Raw genomic sequence first — 22,488 nt, 5'->3', positions numbered from 1 at the left:
CATAGAGGCCTGAGGGGTCAGGTTTATCCAGAGACCTCTTATTAAAGGCAGCAGATGTTGACAACCTCAAACAAAGGGAAGGGTAAGACCCAGTCAGGCTAGCTCCCAAGGGAGCCAAAACATCTGGAAAAGGATTAATAATCACTTGGGTTGAATTTAATACTCAAATGGTTCTGTGATCTCATTGATTGATAGGGGAGCTCCCACCCATAATGCAGTTTGAAACCCAACTGTGCCTGCCCATTGGGTATGACTGCCATTTTCCGGAAAGTTTGGGTGGACCACCTGTGGTGACTTTTTGGGACTTGTGTTTAAGCATTGTTTTTAGAAACTGCTGCCCTTTGTTTTTACATCACACTCATTTCTGAATGTTCCCTCCCACCTCCCTTACCCAGTGAATCTTCCCATATCATAAAGATTAAAATAATAATAATTAAAAATAATAATAATAATTTTAAAAAACTGTTCAGCAAAGCCAACCAAACATGAACTGTCAAGTATACATATATAATTCCACATCCACTATTCCCCATTTCTGTAGTAAAGGGAAGAAAGTGTGTTTTCTCATTTGGGCCTAACTTGGGCACTAGAATGATTACATTGTGTTTTTATTACTCAAAACTTTTTCCATTTATCTCATTTTATTCTTACAACATCCCTGCCAGGTACATAGGGTGAGTGTTCTTATCCCCAGAGAGGGAAGCTGAGATCCAGTGAAGTGATTGCCCTATATTAGACAGAAGGACCAGGGCTAATGCCTGGCCCTGACATTCAGTTTTGGGTTTCTGCATGGCTTACCCTAAAGGCTTCTGGGCAAATGCAGGATCACCTTCTAAGGTAATTCTCTGCTGGAAGCCAGCAGCCAAGTGGGTTCCTGATTCCCTGGGCTGCTGCAGTTTTTAGGAGCTTATGGGCCCGTGTTTGTGGTAATTGTGGACTTTCTGGAAATCTGGGTTCATTTTGTTAAACCTGAAAATTTGGTTGAAGGAAACAATGGGCTAGGTGATAGAAAAAAAAATTCATATTGCTTATTTATTTATTCATTCATTCCCTTTAAACTTAGTGATACATGCATGCACAGAGTCAGACCTGAATCTGACTGCCTGAACAAAGGAATGAGAAAACTTATATACATAATTTTTAGCAGACTCAGAAGTCTGTGTTACCTCACTTTTATGATCCCCATGTATGTTTAACCACAAGACAAAGATTTTCCTTAAAAGAATAGGTTTGTAAAGACAAGAGTGTTGACAAGGGTCAGTTGAAGTATATACCCGTAGAATATTATGTGAGGTAGTCTCTCAGGAAAAGATATTCTCTGAGCAAACTTTAGAGAACAAAGAAGCCCAGGTCCAGGCTCTTGATTGAAATTACAAAAATGATATAAAATGGTATAAAATATTCCACAATTTCCATACTAAAGAAGTGAAACATAAGGTGATGGACAGACAGCTGTTGGGATCTGAATACTAGTAGGTATAGAGATTGCCTATATAGGAATAGGGCAGCTGGATGGTGCAGTGGCTAGAACAATGGGGCCTAGGGTCAGGAAGACTCATTTTCCTGAGTTCAAATCTGGCCTCAGACACTTAGCAGCTGTGTAACCCTGGGCAAGTCACTTAACCCTGTTTGCCTTAGTTTCCTCATCTGTAAAGTGAGCTGGAGAAGGAAAGAGCAAACCACTCCAGTATTTCTGCCAAGAAAACCCCAAATGGGGTCCACAGAGAGTCAGACACAACTGAAAAATGACCAAACTACTGACATAGAGACTGGACCTCTAATTTTATTGCTCAGCTCCCTCTACCAAAGCAGGTCAGCACCTCCTCCACAATTTATAATCTTAGAACTTTGTCCAGAACATTGAGAGCTTACATGGCTTGCCCAGGATCCCCAGGGAGTCCACGACAGGTGGAACAGTAAGTATAAGATAAAGTATGGATAAAGGCCAGGATGCTGACCTTGAAGCCAGCAAGCTTGTTAGTATCTGATGTTAACAAGGCTTTAAAGGTTGCAAAGTGCTTTTAAAAATCTCTTTTAATCTCACAATAACTCTTTTAGTCAATCGTCAATAAATATTAAGTGCCCATTATGTGCCCAGCACAAAGTAGGTAAGTACTGGAAGTATTATTCCATTTAAATAAACTGGGGCTTAGAGAGATCAGGTGACTTGCCTAAGGTCACACCTGTAAGGGGGAGAGGTGAGAGTCTAACCTGGGTCATTAGTATAGCAAACCAGCCTGCAGCTTAAAAGCTTTCTGTCTGTTCCCCTCTGTCTCTGGACAAACGAGTGCCCTCAGCAGTGGTTGGCTGGGGCATCTTTTCTTCTCTTCCCTGTTTGGCTTCTCCTAAAATTTAGTTTTCTGTACTCACGTGTGTGTGTGTGTGTGTGTGTGTGTGTGTGTGTACACGTGTACGTACGTGTACACACATACCCCTTGTGATCCAAATGGACTTGTCCACTTCCCTGGGGAGTTTCAGGGCCCTGTTTATGTATTGTAGACTCTTTAGTGATAATAAAAGGTGCTTGGCTCTTGGACAAAACAAGCTAAATGATATTTGAGAGGGAGGGAGTTTGCAGCTCTCTGGCTATCTGAGAGAAATCGGGTTTTCATCCAATTTCATTCTATTCACTAATAAGTAATTCCATTATGTTTCTTGTTGCTTATTAATAATACGTTATGTGCAATTATAAGCATGTGTAATTATAATTTTATCAGTAGAACTTTGATATTACTGGTACAAATTTCTTTTACTGAGCCCGAGGGAGATAGACAGGGTTTGGGGCCACCCAGTTTTCCAACTGGCTTTGGGGCTAAGGAGACATGCATCAAGGTGCCTCGTGTGCTCCAGATTCTCTGCGTTTTGGAATTTTTAAAAAAAAAATTCCCTTTTCTTTTCAGTTTTGCATTCTCCCTCCTCTTCCCCTACCTGTTCCCAGATCCACTTATGAGAAGGTGTACCCTGAAAAAGAAAAAGACAGGAATGTGAAATGCCTTCTGAGAGATGAGGTCAGAACCACCCCCCCCCCCAAAAAAAAAGCAAAAACAAAAACAGGTTATCATCCTGAGGACTGCCTAGGCTCAACACCAGGAAGGCCAAATGTTGCCTTAGATTATCTAGTACATGTTTCTGGCTTCAGAAAAGTAAAGTATAATTACCCCTGTTTTACCAGTGAGACAACTGAGGCTCAGCGCTGGAGCGTTTGTGTGTGTGTGTGTGTGTGTGTGTGTGTGTGTGTGTGTGTGTGTGTGTGAGAGAGAGAGAGAGAGAGAGAGAGAGAGAGAGAGAAAGAGAGAGAGAAAGAAACACATATACATATGGGGGGAGGGAGGATTGAAAACCAAGTCTCCAACTCCTAATACAAAGATTTTTTCTAATGCCACACCCATGGCACATATTCTTTTGGCAGCAAATCCCCAGCATTCCAGAGGATGACAGGAGCCCTCCATCCCCACTCTGAGAAGAAGCAGTGGAGCTAAGTTGATGGTGCTTTGGGGGGATCACACTCCCTGCCCTGGGATTAGTGGAGAAGGCATGAAGGTGGAGTGCTCACCTGTGATCCTAGATAGGGCATCTTTGAAATCATCTAGTCCCCACCAGTGGTTGGAAACAGATGCTCAGGCGACTAGAATACAGCCAGCACCAAGAGCTAATAGCTTCCCACAGGCTTCCCTGCCCTGTGGCTTTCTCTGGAGGCCAAAAAGTAAATAGCTAATTGGTCCTGAGGGACCTGGTTTGGTGAGGACAAATCAACGAGATATTTATTTTGGGTGACTACAGGGGGTATTTTTTTATTGGGTGTGTGTGTGTGTGTGTGTGTGTGTGTGTGTGTGTGTGTGTGTGTGTGTGTAGAGGAACAAGAAGAGAAAGTGGATTGTGAGAACTAAGCATAGACAGTGTGATTTGGCAGGGTGTGTGTGTTCTGTAGAGGAGGGCACTTAATAGACCGCTGATGGTCTAAGGCCAGGCTCCTAATTTCCTGGATCTGTCTGCCTGCCTCTCTGTGGTTTGTCACTTGTCTTCCCCCCTAGTTCACTTCTTTTTGGAGCATACAGAGGACAGTACTGGAGAGGGCAGAATCCCTCTTGTGTCACCTGCCACTCTTCCAAGGCCTATGGCCTGACTGTCACTGCCACCACCTGCACACACCCAAAGCAGCTCTTTAAAATAGTCGAAGGGGGACCTGTAGAAAGGCTGAGGCATCCTGGGTGTTTGTGCCGGGCACTTCTGTTGGAGAGATAGAAAAGAGTCAGGGGTTGGCAGGCAAGGCCAGCTGAAGGGGCAAGAAGCCTTGGCCTCTTTTGAGGCTCTCCTCTCCTACCCCACATCCCCAGATCTCTGGCCCATTCCTTCCACCCCCACCCCCCAACATCAAAGACCCAGGATCCCAGGCTGTTAGAAAGTTTCAGGTCATTGTCATTCCCTGCCGGGAATAGGGCAGTTTGTGGCTCAGTTGCCTGGTTTCCCTCATCCTGTATACTATAATGTGCTAGAGTCAGATAGTGCTACTGGAGTGGGGGGAGGGGGGGAGCTGTAGGACATACAGGACTTGGGGAGAAATTGAAAGGATATGAGGGCAAAATATGGATATTTTCTCTCAATAAAGAAGGGGAGAAAGTAGATATAGTCATTACACCAGAGGTGCAGTAGAATGTAACCCATGCAGATAAAGGAAAGAATGGAAAAGGAGAGATCAGCTCAGTTACCCTTTGCCCAGCAAAGAAGAGAATAGTGGGGTGGAGGTGGGAGGTGGGAGGTGATCAGGAAACAGTAGCTCTGATCTCTGCTTCTCTGCTCACCTGTGGGGTCCGCAGAAAACTCAGGAGTTTCTGGCCAACATTGTCATTGTTTGATTAAGAAATTTCTTTGGAATTCAGAAGTCCCAATGGCAGAGGGTGAAGAGAGTTTGGGTAGCATCTCCTGTTGGATCTCTGTTGAGAAATCAGTTTTTTCATTTCGAACCTTGTGGTATTTTGGTGAGCGGTCTCTGTGACTCAACCATCCAATCTTAGCACTTCCTGTTGGACCCAAGTTCGCACAACTCCCAGCTGTTGTGAGAGGGTTGGTGGGCGTGCTTTGTTTGGTGAATCAACCAGGGCTGAAGCCCTAGCTGGGAGGCCAAATGGAGAGGGAGGTCCTGAGCCTTGAACAATTGGATTCTTCCATTGGGCATTAGAGAAGGAGCAGCCCATCTGCAAAATAATGACCAGAAAATGGAACTCTCACAGGGAAAATCATGAAACTCAGGAGCACAGATCTGCAACTAGAAGGGTCCTCAGAGGCTATCTGGTCCCACCCTTCTCACTTTACAGGTGGGAAGTAGAACTTCTACAGCCTGGGACCCTTTATCATCACCCTCTCTTGCCAAAAAATGGTAGCTCCATAAGCCTTAGTGGAAAAAGGGGGTGGTGGTGGTGGTGGTGGTTAAAGATGTGAATATGAACTTTCAGTCCTCAGTAATAAGTAAGATATCATAATCAAGACTTATTTACCATATACCTTCTAGGCCTCAGTTTCTCCATCCTGCCTTTGATGCCTCTGGGTCCTTGGGAAACGGTGATGACTTCAGAATGCCCCCAGCATGCCCTAGAGACTTTTAGGTCTAAAGAAGTATAAGTACAGTATACAATAAAAAAAAAGTATATAAATACAGCCTAAGTACAGTATAGATTTTGACTAGTTCTCTTAAGCGGCTACCCAGCTTTCAAGCCAAAAAATAGAATCCCACCCTAAGTAATAGTGGGGTCCCCACATGAGCAAAGAGATTCAGGGCAGGGGAACAGAGTACTGAGCTACCATTGGCTGATCTTGACCTTTCCCCCTCCTATTCATTTTTGTTGTTATTTATTGAATGTCCTTGGAGAAGGGAAGCAGGGCCACTGGTGATCAGACTGTTTTCCTAGAACATCTGTATTATTGGTATCAACAGTGATTGGGATGGTTTTTCCACCCTGCCTGACTTGCTTTCTTAGTACCTGCTTCCAGCAAGCCCCGGAATCCCACACTACCTGCCGCCTGGAACTCAGCTTCCGAGGCTCCGCCTGGAGTCCTGGAAGCATCTTGCTAGAATGGAAAGATGACTGAATATTTCCATGTAACCAGCTGCTAAGCATGTCACCTCTGGGCTTCAGGCTCTTCATCTGATAATGGAGATGATCAAACCTGTAGCAGCCACCTTACAGGGCTCTTATGAGGCCCAAATAAGATAGAGTATGTAAAAGCCCTTTTCAGACATTCCAGAGCAATCTGAATGTCACCTAGCTTCCTTTAGAACTCAGTTCAGGAAGCTACCCTTTGCTTGGAATCTTTCCCGACCCCCTGGTGGCTTGGTATTCCCCACCCCCCCATCCCCTCTCCCAATTTGCCTTGTATTTATTTTGTTCACATGTTTACATATTGTGTGTATACATGTAGAATGTGAGCTCCCTGTTTGATTTCTGTTTTTTGTATCCCCAGCATCTAGCACATAGTAGGTGCTTAATAGATGCTTATTGATTGATCAAGTACTACTATAGGAGGAGGAAAGAAATATAAAGCAAAATCTTACCTCCAATAATACGTGATCCTTTCATTTTTGAGAATTACAAGATAGGCGTCATAGAGGTTTGTCAGAGAGAGAGAGAAACCACTTAGGAGTTCTTAACCTTTTCTGGGTCATAGTCCTCTTTAGTGACAATCTGGTGAAGCCTACTCAGAATTGTGCTTTTAAATGCATGAAATGAGATATGTAGGATAACAGAGGGAACCAAATATATTAAAAACAGTTATTAAAATGGTTTTTAAAAATAAAGTTTTTAAAAGTAAGATTAGGGGCCTCAGGTTTAGAACCCCTGTCCTAGAATGTTCAGAGAAAATTTCATTGAGGAGAAGGCTTTTGAGAATGCGGAAAAGGGTGGGCTGGAGGGTTGGGGCAGCTAGAGTCCTGGCATTTGGAGTCAGAAGGACTTGAGTTCACATCTGGCCTCAGACACTTACTAGCTGGGTGACCCTGAGAAAGTTGCTTTACCCTGTTCGTGTCAGGTTCCTCAACTGTCAAATGAGCTAGAGGAGGAAATGGCAAACTGCTGTAGTATCTCTGCCAAGAAAACCCCAAATGGGGTCACAAAGAGTCAGACACAACAGAAGCGGCTCAGCAACAAGGAGTGGTGAGGAGACCCACGGAAAGGCGGAGGCTGGGGAAAGGAAGAAGGCTGCCCCGGAGCTCGGAAGGCCTCGTTCAGGGGAAGGATAAGGCAGGCTGGCCCCAGAGACATGTCCCCTGAGGTCTGGGGAGGAAGGCATCTGTACTTCCTGCCCTGTCTCCTGCCGGGCGGTCCACTTGAGCTGTGTTTGCAGGAAATGTGCATGGAGGGCTGGTTTAATGCTTCTCTTTGTTCTCTGCTGTCTGTGAGGATGCCAAGGGTCAGCCTGATAAGAGGGGAGAGATAAATTCCTTGAGTTTTCTGCTCCAAACAGCTGTTTTCTCTCCCAGGGCGTCACAGATACTGACAATCTGTTAGAAAGCTATCCTTGCCTTTCCTTCCCAGACTCAGTTTTATAAAAGTCCTTTCCTGAGACTTGCCCACCACCAACCTTCTTTCTTTTGTGACCAAGGCATCCTGGGAGGAGGGAGGAGGTCTGTGCCTAAGGAGGGGTCTAGCCTAACAGGAGTAGACTGGTACCAAGCCTGACTTGGGGATTTTCGCCAACTCTAGATGGAGGTGGGTGTACTAGATTCCTCAGTCTTGAACCCTCATTGGTCAGCTTCTCCAACTCCCCACTGCTAAAGATAGTCTGGCCCTGAGCCACTCTATCCCAGTGGCCACTGAAAAAGAAAACAGGCAAGCCTCCTGCCTACCTCCAGGCTGCCCTATTACTTTCTATTACTACTTCTCTTCAAGGAATAAAGGTACCAGGCCTGGTGGACTTCCCTGACAAGAAGATTGCCATGGTAGCTTCTCAGGGCTGTGTGGTCCAGATGGCATTTCCCCTTAAGAGGACCCAATGGATGCATAAAGCTGGTTGAACTATCTTCTCATCTGTGAGTATATAGGAGGGTGTAAGCTTAGCCCTAAGGATCCCCAAAGGGACCTTGGCTTAAGATTCAGAACTTCCGATCTTTCCACTATAAAGGCCATTTTCTCTCTGCTAATACCTCACTTCCAAAGTAGGGAGAAGGGCCAGCCTCTCTGGCCTCCCATCACTCATGTCACAACAGAAATTCCCAAAACATCACCAGAAGCCATCACTCCCCTGCTTAGGAATAGTGGTTGAGTTGTCTCCCCAATCAAGTCTGATCTCCCTTGCTTGGATTTCACAATCCAGGGCCAGTTCTCCTGCTGGATCTCCAGGGTCTCACAGAGTGCAGAGCACTTGGCAGGTGCCTGGCCAATGTATGATTGGTTGTTTCCTACAATAAACTTGTTAGGTCTTTAATGTGCTTTAAGATTCTTGAAGAGAGATTCCATGATGACCATGATGATTTAATTGGTCATGCCTGTCATTTATTTAGCACTCGAAGGTTTCCAAATTGCTTTACATATATTTACCTCATTTGATCCTTTGAACATCCTGTGAGAGGTGGTTTTTTTAATTGTTTTTTGGTTGTATCTGACTCTTGTGACCCCATTTGGGGTTTTCTTGCACAGGCACTGGACTGGTTTGCCATTTCCTTCTCTAGCTCATGTTACAGATGACGAAACTGAGACAAATAGGGTGAAGCAACTTGCCCAGGGTTGTACCGCTAGGAAGTATCTGAGGCTGGATTTGAACTCAGGTCCTTCTGACTCCAGGCCCATGTCTCTAACGTGTCACTGCACCACCTGGGTGTTATCCTTATTCCCACTTTACAAATGAGGAAACTGTGGCTTGAGAAGGCCAGGGTCACACAGCTAGTAAGTCTCTGACTCAGGGCTTCCTGACTCCAGTCCAGTGTTCTATCTACCATGTCAGGTTTGTAGTCTCCCTTCCTTCCTTCCTTTTTCCCTTCTTCTCTTCCTCTTTCCTCCCTCCCACCCCTCCCTGCATCCCTCCCTTCATTCTTCCCGCCTTCCTTCCTTCCTTCCTCCCTCCTTCCGTATCTCCCTCCCTTCTTCTTCCTCCCTCCCTCTTTCCTTGTTCCCTCCATCCCTTCCTCCATTCCTCCCTGTTTCCTTCTTTCTTTCCTCCCTCCTTCTGTCCCTCCCTCCCTCCTCTTTCCTTCCTTCCTTCCTCCCTCCTTCCATATCTCCCTCTCTTCTTCTTCCTCCCTCCCTCTTTCCTTGTTCCCTCCATCCCTTCCTCCATTCCTCCCTGTTTCCTTCTTTCTTTCCTCCCTCCTTCTGTCCCTCCCTCCCTCCTCTTTCCTTCCTTCCTTCCTCCCTCTTTCCATATCTCCCTCTCTTCTTCTTCCTCCCTCCCTCTTTCCTTGTTCCCTCCATCCCTTCCTCCATTCCTCCCTGTTTCCTTCTTTCTTTCCTTCTTCCCTCCTTCCTTCCTTCCTTCTTCAGTGCCCTTTCAACTATACCACTCACTCTGCTTCCTAAGTGTGAACTCTAGCTCTGATACTTAACTAACTATGGAACAGGTCACTTTTCCACTCTGTGCCTTGGTTATCTATAAAACGGAGACAATATTATCTGTACTGTCTGCCTCACAAAGTTGTTGTAAACACTAACCTGCTTTGAATGGGAAGGATTCTGATTTCTCAGGGAACACTGACTAGGCAGTCCAGGGAAGTCTGCCTTGTGTAATCTGAAGGATGCCCTGAAGGGCCCCCTACCCCAATATCCTTCCGCTCAGGCATCCGACTTTTAGAGACTCCCTCCTTTGAGCTAAGTAAGCATTGCCCACTCCAGGCATCCAGGTTCTGAAATGCAGATGACTTTTCAACTTGCTGTCCTGGGAAAAATGCTCCCTCCTCCCCTTTCTCCAAAGTCTTCCTTGTCTTCGGTGCCTTTCTTCATCTCCATGAAAAGGGTAAAGTACATGTTAAGGATCAGCTTGTATTTTTTGTACATTCAGACCCTTGATGACAAATTCCAGAAGGCTCTTGATTCTCCAAGATTTGCTTACCCCCTTCCCTCATTGATCCTAACTTGTACGTGCACTTACTCCTAGCTACCAGTCCTTTGGGATGGCTGGTCCTTGGTGAAGGGTAGGGGTGGTCAGCAGGTACCCATGGGATACCTTAGGAAGTCCCAATGTGGGCAGTTCTTACAGATCATTGCCAGGGAGAGCAGGAGGCTTTATCATATACCTGAGGCAGGTTTTCAGCCAAGGATGCTTGGCACAAACCTTGAAGGGCACCTGGGGCCTCCTTACTTACATGGATGCCCCTGGTGTTCTTCAGGCAACTTAGATTTTAAACATTTCTTTAACTCACTTCAGTGACTTCCCCCATTCCTGTACACACACAGTGACCACTTGGCCATTTGGTCATGCCCGCCTGCTGACTCCCAGACTCCAGTAATTTAAACCCTTCCAACTGGATGCATTAGGTATGTTCAGTCACACTGGTCTTATCCATTTCTATTCCATAATAACAGTCTTAGACACAAGAGGAATCACCTTTTCACTGAATGCTACAATTTGTCACAGTCACTTTACAATTATAGCTGATTCATAGCGTTTCTCACTCATTGCCTGTTAACACATTAAGTCCTTAACACCTTAGTATGAATCAGTTTATCTGATGCCTTCTTCTTATGACAGGCATCAGCACAGCCCCAAGCCTAGAGGCTCAGGGAGGAAAACGAAGTCTGAAAGGGAGAATGTGGACACCCTAAAGACAAACTTTGTTGGCTTCCCACTTGGGAGAAGAATGTGCCCTGCTGAGTTCTGGTTTCTTGGTTTCTCTCAACTAAGCCTTAATGTATCAGGTGTGTGCATGGGGATGATCTATATAGCCTCTGGGTGGCTGGTCCGGTCTCCTGGCAAAGTCTGCCTGGGTGAGACATCCCCTTGGCCCTACAGGCAGGCACAAGAGAGTTGTTGGGATCACAGAATCCTATGGAGATGGCTGGAAATTGTAGACCATCCTGGTTGTCAGTGCAGATAGCTTTGTTTTCTCTCCTGGTTTTCTGCTTTGTAAGGACCTCACTTTGGGTAGCTTGGTGGTGAAGTGGGTAGAATGCCAGGCCTGAAGTCAGAAAGACTCTCCTGAATTCAGATTTGGCCTCAGACACTTACTAGCTGTGTGACCCTGGGCAAGTCACTAAACCCTGTTTGCCTTAGTTTCCCTATCTGTGAAATGAGCTGGAGAAGGAAATGGCAAACCTCCAGTATCTCTGCCAAGAAAACCCCAAATGGGGTCATGAAGAGTCAGACACAACTGAGATGACTAAACAGCAAGAACAAGGGCCTCACCTCAGTCAAGAAAGAACCACCCTTGAACTTCAAAGAGACTTTGAACCCAGAGATACAGCAGCCTCCTCTGCCTTAGTCCAGGCCAACTAAAAGATAGAATCTCTGGGCTCTAGCCTCTGTGCCCTCAAGGAGCTCTAATATGACTGGCTGTTCTGTTTTTATGAATGGTGGTCATTATTTACCATGCCCTGTATAGGAGGTCTGAGTACCTTGGCGAGGATGGCCAGTTACTTTGGCAGCGCAGGGGAGCAACAGGACAGCCGAAGCCAGAAATGTCAATTGGAGGGCTTTAGAGTGGTCAGGGCCTTCCCCCAGCCTGGCTCCCCTTGACAAAAAGAGGAGGAGAACATTCCTGTTTCCTAGATGGTATAAAGTTGCCTTCTGCCCCCTGTTCCACTGTCCTTCCCACCTCGGTATTTGTTATTTGTTCTCTGGATGGGCATGTTCATGTTTTATCACTCACCTGCACTGGGCTGGAGCTGAAGCCATCCTGTGCTTTGGGCTTCTCTTTTGACCTGGGTATGGTGTAATGATATTGTCTTAGAATCCTCTCGGATTGGGCAGCCTTCTGCTTTTATTGTGACTCTGTCTAGAGCAGGGGTCTTACCCTGGGGTCCACAGACCCTCAAGCAGTCCATGTATAGATTTCCAAGCATTCTCTAAACCTGGATGGGGAAAAAAAAAGATATGTTCTTATTTTCACTGAAAATTTCTAACTGAAATATAGTATTTTCTTTCATTAAAAACACGATTCCAAGAAGGGGTCCACAGGCTTCACGATGCTGCCACAGGGAAACATGAGTCAGAAGTTAAGAAGCTTTGCTTCAGTGAGAGGAGGTGAAGAGGTTTGATGCTTCCTGCTGACTGGCTGGCTGACCTTATTCCACACCGTGGCTCCCATTGGACTTCCTCTGCCCCTTCTCAATTTCTCTGGGTCTGATCAGAGGTAGCAGCCACAGAATGTCAGAGTTGGGCCTCTGTGGCCATTGAATCCCTACTATGACACAGCCAACGAGTGGTCACCCAAGCCTACTTGTGAGGGCGAGGGACCCTGCTAGCTCTGAGGCAGCCCATTCGGCTCCCATCGTTAGGAAAGTTTTCTTGGCATTCAGCTGAAATCCCCTTTTTACACCTTCTGTCCCCTGTGCCCAGCTGTCATGGGGCCAGACTGACCAAAACAAATCCCTCCTCAATATGATGGTCCTTCCAAAGCTGGGCTTGAGTTATCATGCCCCACCCTCCAGTTCCCAGGGGTTCCCTGTCATCTCTAGAGTCACACTCGGGCTCTACCACATAGCTCAATCTTCTCAGCTTCTCAGCCTTCCTTGGTGTTCCTCCATCATCCCCCAACTGAGGAAGCATGCCCTCCCCCTCTTTGCTTCTGAGGGTCCCTAGCTTCTTTCAAAGCTCAACTCCAACACTACATCCTGTTTGCAGCCTCTCCTGCTCTCCGTGCATGCCAGCTTCTACCCTCCAAAATTACCTTGATCCTGTTCTGGTTATATTTTGCCTCCCTTGACACTAAGTAAACTCCACTCAGGCTGGGCCCTCTCATTTCTGTGTCTGCATCCCCAGCATAGGGGTCAGGCTTGCTAGAGCTGTTTAATAAGTATTCTTTCACTGATTGATTCCAGGCCTGGAGCTGAGCTGCTTCCCAAACCACCCCTCCACCTACCCCCATGGCTCCTAGCTGGCTCATCTGTCCCCTGCTCCTTTCTGCTAGCTGGGAGGAAGCCCTTTATGAGCCTGGGGCCCCAGGCACTGGGTGAAGTCTGGGTTGTATAAGTCAGGGATTCTTTGTTTCTGAGTTGCCTGACTTTCCTCCCCCCCCATTCCTGACTCTTATAACCTTTAGGGAATGAAAACATCTGGCTTGGTCTTTTGGAGCCAAGAGTTTCTACATTTCAGAAAGGGGAGCCAGATTTCAGAAAACACATGGTGAGTCTCCAGGAGACGCCACCTCCCAGAAGGCAATGGCCTATGCAGCCGATGGGGCCAGAAGAAAATGGGAGCTCAAGCTTAGCTGTGCTCTGGGCTTTGGAGCAAATAACTGTGTTGTGGACTCTAGTTTTCGGGGGTTGGGATGGGGGGGGGTAGAAATAGTGTCCAGGTCTAGAAAATCTTCTATCATGTTGAAATTCAGTGTTTTCACAGTTAGGCAAAAAGAAGGGACACTGAGGAAGGTGCTGCTGGATCCTGACCCCTTCCCTCCCTCCCTCCCTCCCCCATCTTTTTTCTGAATTTGGATCAGAATTTTTCTTGAGCTTTGACCTTTTGTCTTCCCCCCTCCCTCCATACCTTTCTGATCTTTTCCTTTTTAAGGTTGGGAAACTAGGTCTGAGTGGCCTTTCCTGGCTGCCATTCTCCTTGGACTCAGCTGAGAAGAGGGGCCCATCCCTACCACCCTGCCTCAGGCTGAGTCTCCCTGGCACACCTGATAGCCAAAGTTTGGTAGGAAGAAAGGTCCCTTTTCTCAAAGGAGCCTGACCACCCTGATGGGCTACCCTGATAATCCGTGCCTTCTACTGACAGTGAGATCCCATCATTTTGCCCCATCCTCTATCAGACTGGACAACTAAATGTCTGCTTTTTATCCTTGGCTTTCTTCTCCATCTTTTTGCATGGTTCTCTTTGGTTGAAACCTGCTGTCAAGCTTTCCCAAGTCTTTACAAAGGAGACAGCTGTGACTTTCCCCCTCTACAAATGGGAGGAAGAGAGCTTGGCATACCTAGGAGCAGTGGGTAGGTGGGGGTGGTGGGTTGCCAAGGGGAAGGTGAGAAGCCAAACTGGAAACTGAGCCCAGAAGGACTGAGTTCTCTTCTTTGAAAATTTCCAGGTTTTCATGTGTCTTCTCCACCCCAATATGCTTTCTTTAAAAATCATGTATCGTCATCTTTAGTTCTTAAATCATCTTCATTTCCAGATATATTCCTCCTCCTCTTCTCCTATCACCCAATGAACTATCCCTTGCCACAAATAAATAAAAAAGGAAAAAAAAAGACAATTTAGGAAAATCAACCAAGGCATCAGCTATACCTGACAGGCAATAGCTACAAGATTCCACACCCATCATCCTGGCCTCATGAAGGAAAGGAGGGAGGTGCTTGGTCATTCTAGTAGCACAGAGCTCTGATTGGTGTTTTGTTTTGTTCTTTCCATTCACAGTGTTATATATAGTGTTCTATGTTGTCTATATGGTGTTCTTGGTTCTGCCGATTTTACTCTAGATCAGGGGTAGGGAACCTGGGACCTCGAGGCTACATGTGGCCCTCTAGGTCCTCAAGACTGTTCCCCACCCCTGCTCTAGATCATCAGTTCATATAAGTTTTCCAGAGCTTCTGGACTCTTCCTAGTTTGGTTGTCCTTCCTGAGTGGTGCAGCCGCAATCTATTACGTTAGTGCCCTGGGGTTTATTTAGCCATTTCCCAGATGATGGCTCTCCACTTTGGGCTGAGCTCTGTGATGCACAAAAAGTGCTGCCATGAATATATTTGGGTAAAGACACAGCAGCTCCTGGTTCTTCTTAGGTACTGGAATGGTTGGCTTCTCTGTGACTGGGAGCTGCTATGAGAACCCCAGTTTGCCAGGCAAGCTCCTTGGCTACTTGAGCCCCTGCTACACCTTAATTTTACAGATGGGGCAATTGAGAATGCAAGTGATGACTCCTCAAAAAGCTGCCGGGACCAAGCGGAGACATTGCTCACGAGCTCCAAAGATACTGGCTGGACAAATACCCAGTTGGCTCCTGACCAGACAATAGTCCTGTCTCAGCTGCCTTGGTCAAGCAGAAAACCACAAAGTAGTGGTTGGTCTCTAATCAGTGTGTGTTATTTTCTTTAATTCCCCCAAACCACAACAAAACAGAAGCCATCTAGTCTTGTTCAAAGTTAGCTAAAAGCCTGGATGCCAAACTGATTTATCAAGCCGCCTCCTGCATTTCTTTCCTGCTTCTGAAACCTGCTGGGATTTGGGCAGAGCAAGAGAACCATGTGCATCCTGGTGCAGGATGTACCAAGATTCCAGGGTGTTCAGTAATCAGGTATTAATTTGAAAAAGCAAAATCTTCTGGAGTCACTGTCCCTGGAAAGATCAAGACAGTCCAATAACTATTCTGGGCTTCAGGTAGAGAGATGGCTAAGCAGGATGTGGGGGAAGGTGGAAAAGGGTTAAGGCATTGGGCCTTTGTGTGGCAGAAGTCTTTTTTAAAAATAATTTTTTTTTATTTCATTCAATTTTTCTAATTACATTTAAAAATTTTTAACAGTCATTTTTTAAAATTTTGAGTCCCAAGCTCTTTCCCTTCTTTCCATTTCTCTTCCCTCCTTGAGAAGGCAAGTAATTTGATATTGATTATACATGTGAAGTCATGCAAATCATATTTGCATATTAGCCATGTTGCAGAAGAAAATACAAACAAAATGAAGAAAGTTTATTAAAAGTATTCTTCAGGGGCAGGTAGGTGGCACAGTGAGTAGAGCACTGGCCCTGGAGTCAGGAGGACCTGAGTTCAAATCCAACCTCAGACACTTGACACACTTACTAGCTGTGTGACCTTGGGCAAGTCACTTAACCCCAATTACCCTGCCTTCCCCCCTCAAAAAAAAAAAAAGACAGAAAATTATTCTTCAATTGGCACATAGAGTTCATCAGTTTTCTCTCTGGTGGGGAATAGCATTTTTTTAAAATTAATTAGATTTTTTTTAATACAGTTTTTCAGCTTGGGTCATTTGCAATTATCTTGGGTCATTGTCTTGACTAGCTACATTTTTAACAGTTGATCATCCTTACCATATTCTTCTGTGTAAAAGGTTCTCCTGGTTCTGCTCATTTCACTTTGCATCAGTTCATTTAAGTCTTTCCAGGTTTTTCTGAAATCATCCTGTTCGTCATTTCTTATAGCACAATAGTGCTTTATCAAATCCTATACCTGGGTAGCAGAAGTCTTAGTCTGTCAGGTCCAGCTCAAAGTATTCCATCTCTGTGGTTAAAACCCTGAGAGTTTGGGCTCTGGGGACTATATCAATGAGTCTTCTCCCTGTCATTTCCTGCCTAGGTACCCGTGAGGCCATGGTAGAGGATCAGAAGCCCCACAGAGCCCCTTGCGTCTCTGTGGGACATCAGCACTTAAAGGCTCACTGGTGATTTGGCCATAGGGCCTGGGATGACAAGCTAATAGGTAGAGGCAAGGCTGGAGGGAGGGGAAGATTGATGACCAGGGTCTGTCCAGTCCTGAGGACTGAACCAAAGATCTTTTCTCCCTGGCCCTCTGATAACCCTGGTTGTCTGCACCAAGTGGCCATGCTAATGAATGCTAAGTGTGTTTCACTTCAGGAGCTGAGACAGGCAAGGTGTAGGTACTCACAGCCTGTCTCCTACCCGTAGAGTCAGGACACTCGGTACTCCCCTGGGGAGCTAGGAGGCAGAGCTGATGGAAAGAGGCCTCAGGATGATTCCTGACTCAGAGACTGTTCTGCATAGCTGAAATTTCCTACCACAATATCACATCGCCATTTTGGCCCTGAGCATTCTTGGCTGACTAGAACCTGCACATAACTGGCCCTGTGTAATTGAGGCCTGCTCACTCTGGGCTGTTAAGGTGTCTTAGGGACAGAGTCGGGATCTCTCCTCTTAGCATTTGGGGATTTGGCTCTACTGCTCCCAAGTCCTGAACCCACCCTACTGCTTACCGCTTGGGCTTTGGAGACCGAGCTGCTGATATCATGGCGTGGGTTCCATGTTCTTTGGGTCTTGTACTGTGTGATTCCCAGACCACCCAACTGAGCTGTGGGGTGGGAGCCTGGGGGAGTTGAGGAATGCATGCCTTCACTTTCCACTTTTTTTTTTTTTTTATCTCAGCCTCTGGCCAGGACTTGTGGGCCTGAGGAGTCTAAAGTGGTCAGTCTTCCAAACTGAATAGTCAACATTAGTTGCCACTGGGGGGCTAGAATTGCTTGCCTCTTGCCAGGGTTTAGAGAAAGCAGCAGGAAGTCATTGGATCATAAATTGAGGGCTGGAAGGAACCAGTAGTCTAACTTCAGAGACATCTAGGGGGAACCATAATGTACAGAGCCCTGGGCCTAGTGTTAAGAAGAGCTGAGTTCAAATGTAACCTCAGACATATCCTAGTTGTGTGACCCTAGGCAAGTCACTTTACTCTGTTTGCCTCAGTTTCCTCAACTGTCAAGTGAGCTGGAGAAGGAAATGGCAAACACTCTAGTATCCTTGCCAAGAGAACCTCAAATGGAGTCATGGAGAGTCAGACAGGACTGAAAACGACTTAATGAGTCCAACTTCCCTCATTTTATAAATAATTCAGAAATTAGGGCCAAGAGAGTTTTAATGTCACATAGTGAGTGGCACAGTCAAGATTTCAACCCAGATAAGTGAATGAATGAATGTCCTTATTTTGTGCCAGGCACTGTGCTAAGTGCCAGGGATGCACATAGCAAGAAAGATGACCTCTGCCCTCTAGGAGCTGACAGTCACAGAATGATTAGTGGTAGATAGGTGTTAAGAGCAGGGCTAGGCTTGGAGTCGGGAAAACCCGAGTTTGAATCCTGCCTAAGACCTACTGACCCTAGGTATGACTCATCTCTAAAATGAAGGACCTGAACAGGATGGCCTCTAAATGTTGCTTTCAACTCCCAGGTCTCCCAGTCTTTGATTCTAATAAGGGAAGACAGCACTTAAAAGGGAACCAGGGAGAGGGGTACAGACTAGACTGAGCATGATTTGGAAATGCCCAGGAAGTGGCCCAGCAGCCCGATTCCTGCCCAGCTAGGGCAAAGCTTTGCCTCTCAGAGCCCAGGGCCCCACGGCTGAGTTCCGGTTGGAGGAAGACGTGTGGGCAGAACCGTTTGGGTATTGCCAGAAAGAGCCTCAGACTCCGGGGTGCCCTGGCTCCTCCCCAAGTGAGAGAGACAAGGGCTGAATGTTGGCGGGACCTTTGTGAAGCACTACCAGGCTATGTGTAATGAAATTGGGGTTGAGAAAACATTTGGTCTTACAGAGGACATTGAGAGAGATCTCTTTCCAGACAGAATCTTGCAGAGAGAAGTAAACCCTCCGGACAAAGGGGGAAAATCAAGTTTCTAAGGGTGAGAACTGGAAAATCAAAATCAAGTTACTAGATTACGATTGAGTGATCACTGGGCTGCCTGCTACGGAGGGAGGCAGCAGATAGAGCTGGGTCTCGAGTCAGGAAGACCTGAGTTCAAACCTGGCCTTAGACATTTACTAGCCTCATGACCCCAGGCAAAATCACTGTCTGCCTCAGTTTTCTCAGCTGTAAAATCAGAATAATAACACCCTTCTCCTTGGGTTGATATGAGGACAGAATGAAATAATATTTGTAGAAGCCTCTAAAGTGTTAGGAAAAGTGCTATTATTATCTGCCTCACCCCTGAGGGTGGGTTACTAACTGCCTCCCCAGAGGCACTGACTGGGGTGTGGCCCCTGATTTTATGGTTGATTTCTACGTGCTAGCTTTTGAGCCAGGCCTCCTCTGTCTCTTTGACTTGTAACTGAATCTGGGTCCTTTCTCTTAATCAGGGAGATAAGGATGTGGGCAGCTCTGTGAGCACCTGGTGGTCACACCTTGTTATCTCCCTTCTCCTGGACTTTAAGCCCGGGCTGAGAAGTCAGTGTTGGGAAATAAAAATCCACCCCAGTGAGTCTGCTTTGTGGAGGAAGGCCTGGGGGCTTAGAGGCTAAGCGCCTCGAAGCATAACTTTATCTCTTACTCTGTGACACTCTCTTCCTTCAGTAAGATGCATTGGCATCTTGGAAATGTCCAGGATGTCTCTGCTCCCTGGGAGAAGGGTGGAAAGTCATTGGTTCTGCAATCTTCTTTAGCATCCGAGCCCTCTGGAGAGAATTCTGCTTTGGGGTTTGATATGGGGCTTGAGGAGGGGAAAGAGAGGCTTTGGGTATAAATGAGGGTATCTCCTACATGTTGTGTTAGCCACCTCAGCTCTGGGATGGCACCAGAAAGCCTGAAATTCCCAGGCTGCCCATCCTGACCCAGGGCCCTAGGGAGGCTGGGTCTGCATTTGGTTTGCATGGACAGCCCTGTTCTTGGGAATAGGGGTGGGGCAGTGGAGAGAGCCTCATCCTCTTTCCTTTGGCCCACTCTCTGTGATAGTCTGCCAAAATGGTGAAAAAAAGGGAAATCTCCTCCCATTCTATTCCATGTGTTAGAGCTGTTTCTACAGCTCAGCCTATCCCTGTGGGGGGAAGAAGGCAGAGAGTGAATCGACACAGGTTTGTAACCCACGGGGTCTGTGAATAAATTTCATGGCTTCCATAAACTTGGAAAGAAAAAAAAACCCTGCATTTTCACTAACTTCTATCTGAAATGGAGCATTCCCTTCAATTATTTAAAAACCTTAGTCCAAGGAGTCCATAGGTTTTGGCTAACTTGTCAAAGAGGGCCATGACACATAAGGTTACACACTCTTGGCTTAGATGACCAAGGGGAGCAAGAAAGGGAGGGACCAGAGTGAGGGAGAAAGAACCTTCCTTGGGAAGTGGTCTGTAACTGGAGGGTGGAGTCCTGGGTCCTCCACTATTAATGATCTACCTTCAGGCCATGCAAGAGACCCAAAGGGAGGAGTTCTGGCAATAGCATAGTGACCTGAGCACCAACTCGCACCCCTTCTCAAGATGCTTAAAGATCAAGTCGGGGCAGCTAGGTGGTGCAGTGGGTAGAGCACTGGGCTTGGAATCAGGCAAACTCATCTTCCTGAGCTCAAAGCTGCATGACCCTGGGCAAGTCACTTCACCTTGTTTGCCTCAGTTTCCTCATCTGTAAAATGAGTCAGAGAAGGAAATGGCAAACTACTCTTGAATCTTTGCCAAGAAAATCCCTAATGGGGTCACCAAGAGTTAGATGTGATTGAAAGGACACCACTCCCACCACCACCAAAATCAAGGGAAGCAACCATAGTGAAATGGAAAGAACACGTGAATCCTGACTTTGCTACTTATCCCCTTGACCATCTCATTGAGCTTGTCTGAGTCTTAGCTTCCTTGCCTGTAAAACCAAAGAACGAATGGAAAAGCATGTATTAAGCACTTACTGTGTGCAAAGCACACCTGAGGGGAAGAGTGATCCGATCTCTAAAGGTTCCTTCCAGCTCCAGATCTCATGGTATAGTGAGATGGGTTTGTGCCAAAGGACTCTGGTCTAAGGTAGAATTTCTTCCCTTCTGGTTTTTTGGTCATGGTCCCCTCTGGCAGCGTTGCAGGGAGAGCCCCTTCTCAGAAACCTCTTTTTTAAATGAATAAAACACACAGGAGTAGAAAGAAATGAATTCCGCTGAAGTGCACCTATTAAAACACTTTAAAAAAAAAAAACCAAGTTTCCAGGCCCCAGGTCAAGAAGCCCTGCTCTGAGGCCAACAGCCTCTGGGTTTTTAGAGGAGAAGCTCTCTTTGAGGAACGTGGCCTGGGAGAAGCCAAAGGGCGATCAGCCTCGGTTGTTTTGGTACCATCTGCTCACCTGGCCCAGAGTAGGAGGAGACAGTGTTCCGGAAGAATCCTCGAGGTTTGTTTGTTTGGTCAAAGTACTATGTAAAGACTGCCTGGAATTTCCCCAGGGGAAAAATTGTATTGTTCCTTCTCTCAGATCCTTAATTGGGGGGAGGGGAGAGGGGGAAAGTTCTACTTTTTCTGTCTTGGGGAAAATAAACTGTGGATTTAGGCCCTGAAGCCCCCTAAAAGGTAGGAAATGGGCGTGCTGCATGAAAACAATGAGCTCCTTTGGTTTCCCAGTCAGTCAACCTAAATTAAGGTACAAGGGTATGGATTATGGGACAAATAACGAAGGAGGAAGTCAGGAAAGACCACCTCTGTGGCAGAATGTCAAGGATCTTTGTGTTCTAACTGCCTAAAGTTGGATTTTGTCTATCAGTTGTGCTTAATAAGTATTTGAGTGAAAAAATGGATGGACAGAGGGATGGATGGATGGATAGAAACATGGATCAAAGAGGAAAAAGTCTTGCTGGGTGGGGGGGGGGGGGTGTCACAGGGCCATCCACAGCCCTTGTCATACTCGTAGGTATTTTTATCAAATATGGGACAAATAATGAAGGAGGAACAGATGTCAGGTGATTTAATGTCTTCTTCTTTTTCTCTTTAAATCCCCAAGCACATTTCAGACACAAATGTGGAAGTAAAAACGAAACCCTGAGCCCTCTGCTTGTGGCTGAGACGAAATTCATAAGAAAATACTGTAAATGTCAAGTCACCCTGAGTTTCCCTATTATTTGAAAGGAATTTGGAGCGTGTTATAAATATCTGATCTGAAAACACTTCTCTGAGCACTGGGTGATTCCCAGCGGCTTTCTAATTTTGTAAGTGAGGAAGCTGAATTAAGAGACCCGTGATTTGCCGAAGGTTACATAGAAAGTAAGGGTCTAAATTCAGTTTTCTTTTGTCATCTTAAGCTCTTTGTGTCCTGGACTCCTTTCGACGACACAGTTGGGTGAAGCCCATGGGCCCCTTTTCAAAATCATGTTTTTAAAGGAATAAAATAAAATGCGCTGGATTACAAAAGAAACCAATTAGATTAGAACAAAGATGTGAGGTTTTTCTTTTCCCCAGGTTCACAGACCCCGAGGATGGATAGATGGATGGATGGAATAAACTTTTGTTAAGTGCCTGCTGTGTACCAGGTACTGTGCTATGTGCTTTACAAATATTACCTCTTATCTCTGAAATCTCTCCACGGATCCCTTGGAGGGAGGGGGAGGGGGACCCTGGTCTAGGCTTGGTTTTGATCCTGTAAATTCCGGTTAGGTTGTGCCTGAGCCCCAGTTTCATCTCATCCCTAGCTTTCTCCCTGAAGGCCACCAGAAGATTAACTGGGCCAGACCACTTTGCATCCTTCTGAGGCCTGCTTTGATGCTATCTCTGTGTCCTACTCCTCCTCCCTCCCTGGCCCCTGAGTTTCATAATCACCTTGGTGAAACTTCATGATGACCCTAGCTCATGAACTGAGGGAATGGGGTAGTTTTTTTGTGGGGGGGGGGGGGGGGGGGGGGTGGTTATCTTCCATCCAGTGGGCTGCTGAGGATAGATAACCAGTTGTGGATAGACTTCTTACTTGAATGAGCTTTTGCTAAGGTAACAAGTGAGCAGGGGGGCTTGTTCTCTCCTCTG

General features: G+C 46.3%; 1 protein-coding gene across 5 annotated transcripts in view; it reads left to right on the top strand.

The window, feature by feature from the left end:
• The window catches only part of ST3GAL2 (ST3 beta-galactoside alpha-2,3-sialyltransferase 2), a 56,981-nt gene that overhangs the window by 2,927 nt on the left and 31,566 nt on the right, over positions 1-22,488 (top strand). For 3 of the 5 annotated variants that reach the window (XM_036751212.1, XM_036751217.1, XM_036751216.1), the window contains exon 2: positions 7,881-8,020. The exons of 1 other annotated variant lie outside the window; for it this stretch is intronic. The gene's annotated coding sequence lies outside the window, so the exon portion shown is untranslated. Of the gene's footprint in view, positions 1-7,880; positions 8,021-21,975; positions 22,002-22,488 lie in introns of those variants that run through there. One more of the 5 variants, XM_036751215.1, reaches the window with a different exon arrangement.

This window comes from Trichosurus vulpecula, chromosome 3 (assembly GCF_011100635.1).
Source record: "Trichosurus vulpecula isolate mTriVul1 chromosome 3, mTriVul1.pri, whole genome shotgun sequence".
NCBI lineage: Eukaryota > Metazoa > Chordata > Mammalia > Diprotodontia > Phalangeridae > Trichosurus > Trichosurus vulpecula.
The sequence above is the reverse complement of the archived record's forward strand: the minus strand, read 5'-3'. Positions and strand labels throughout refer to the sequence as shown.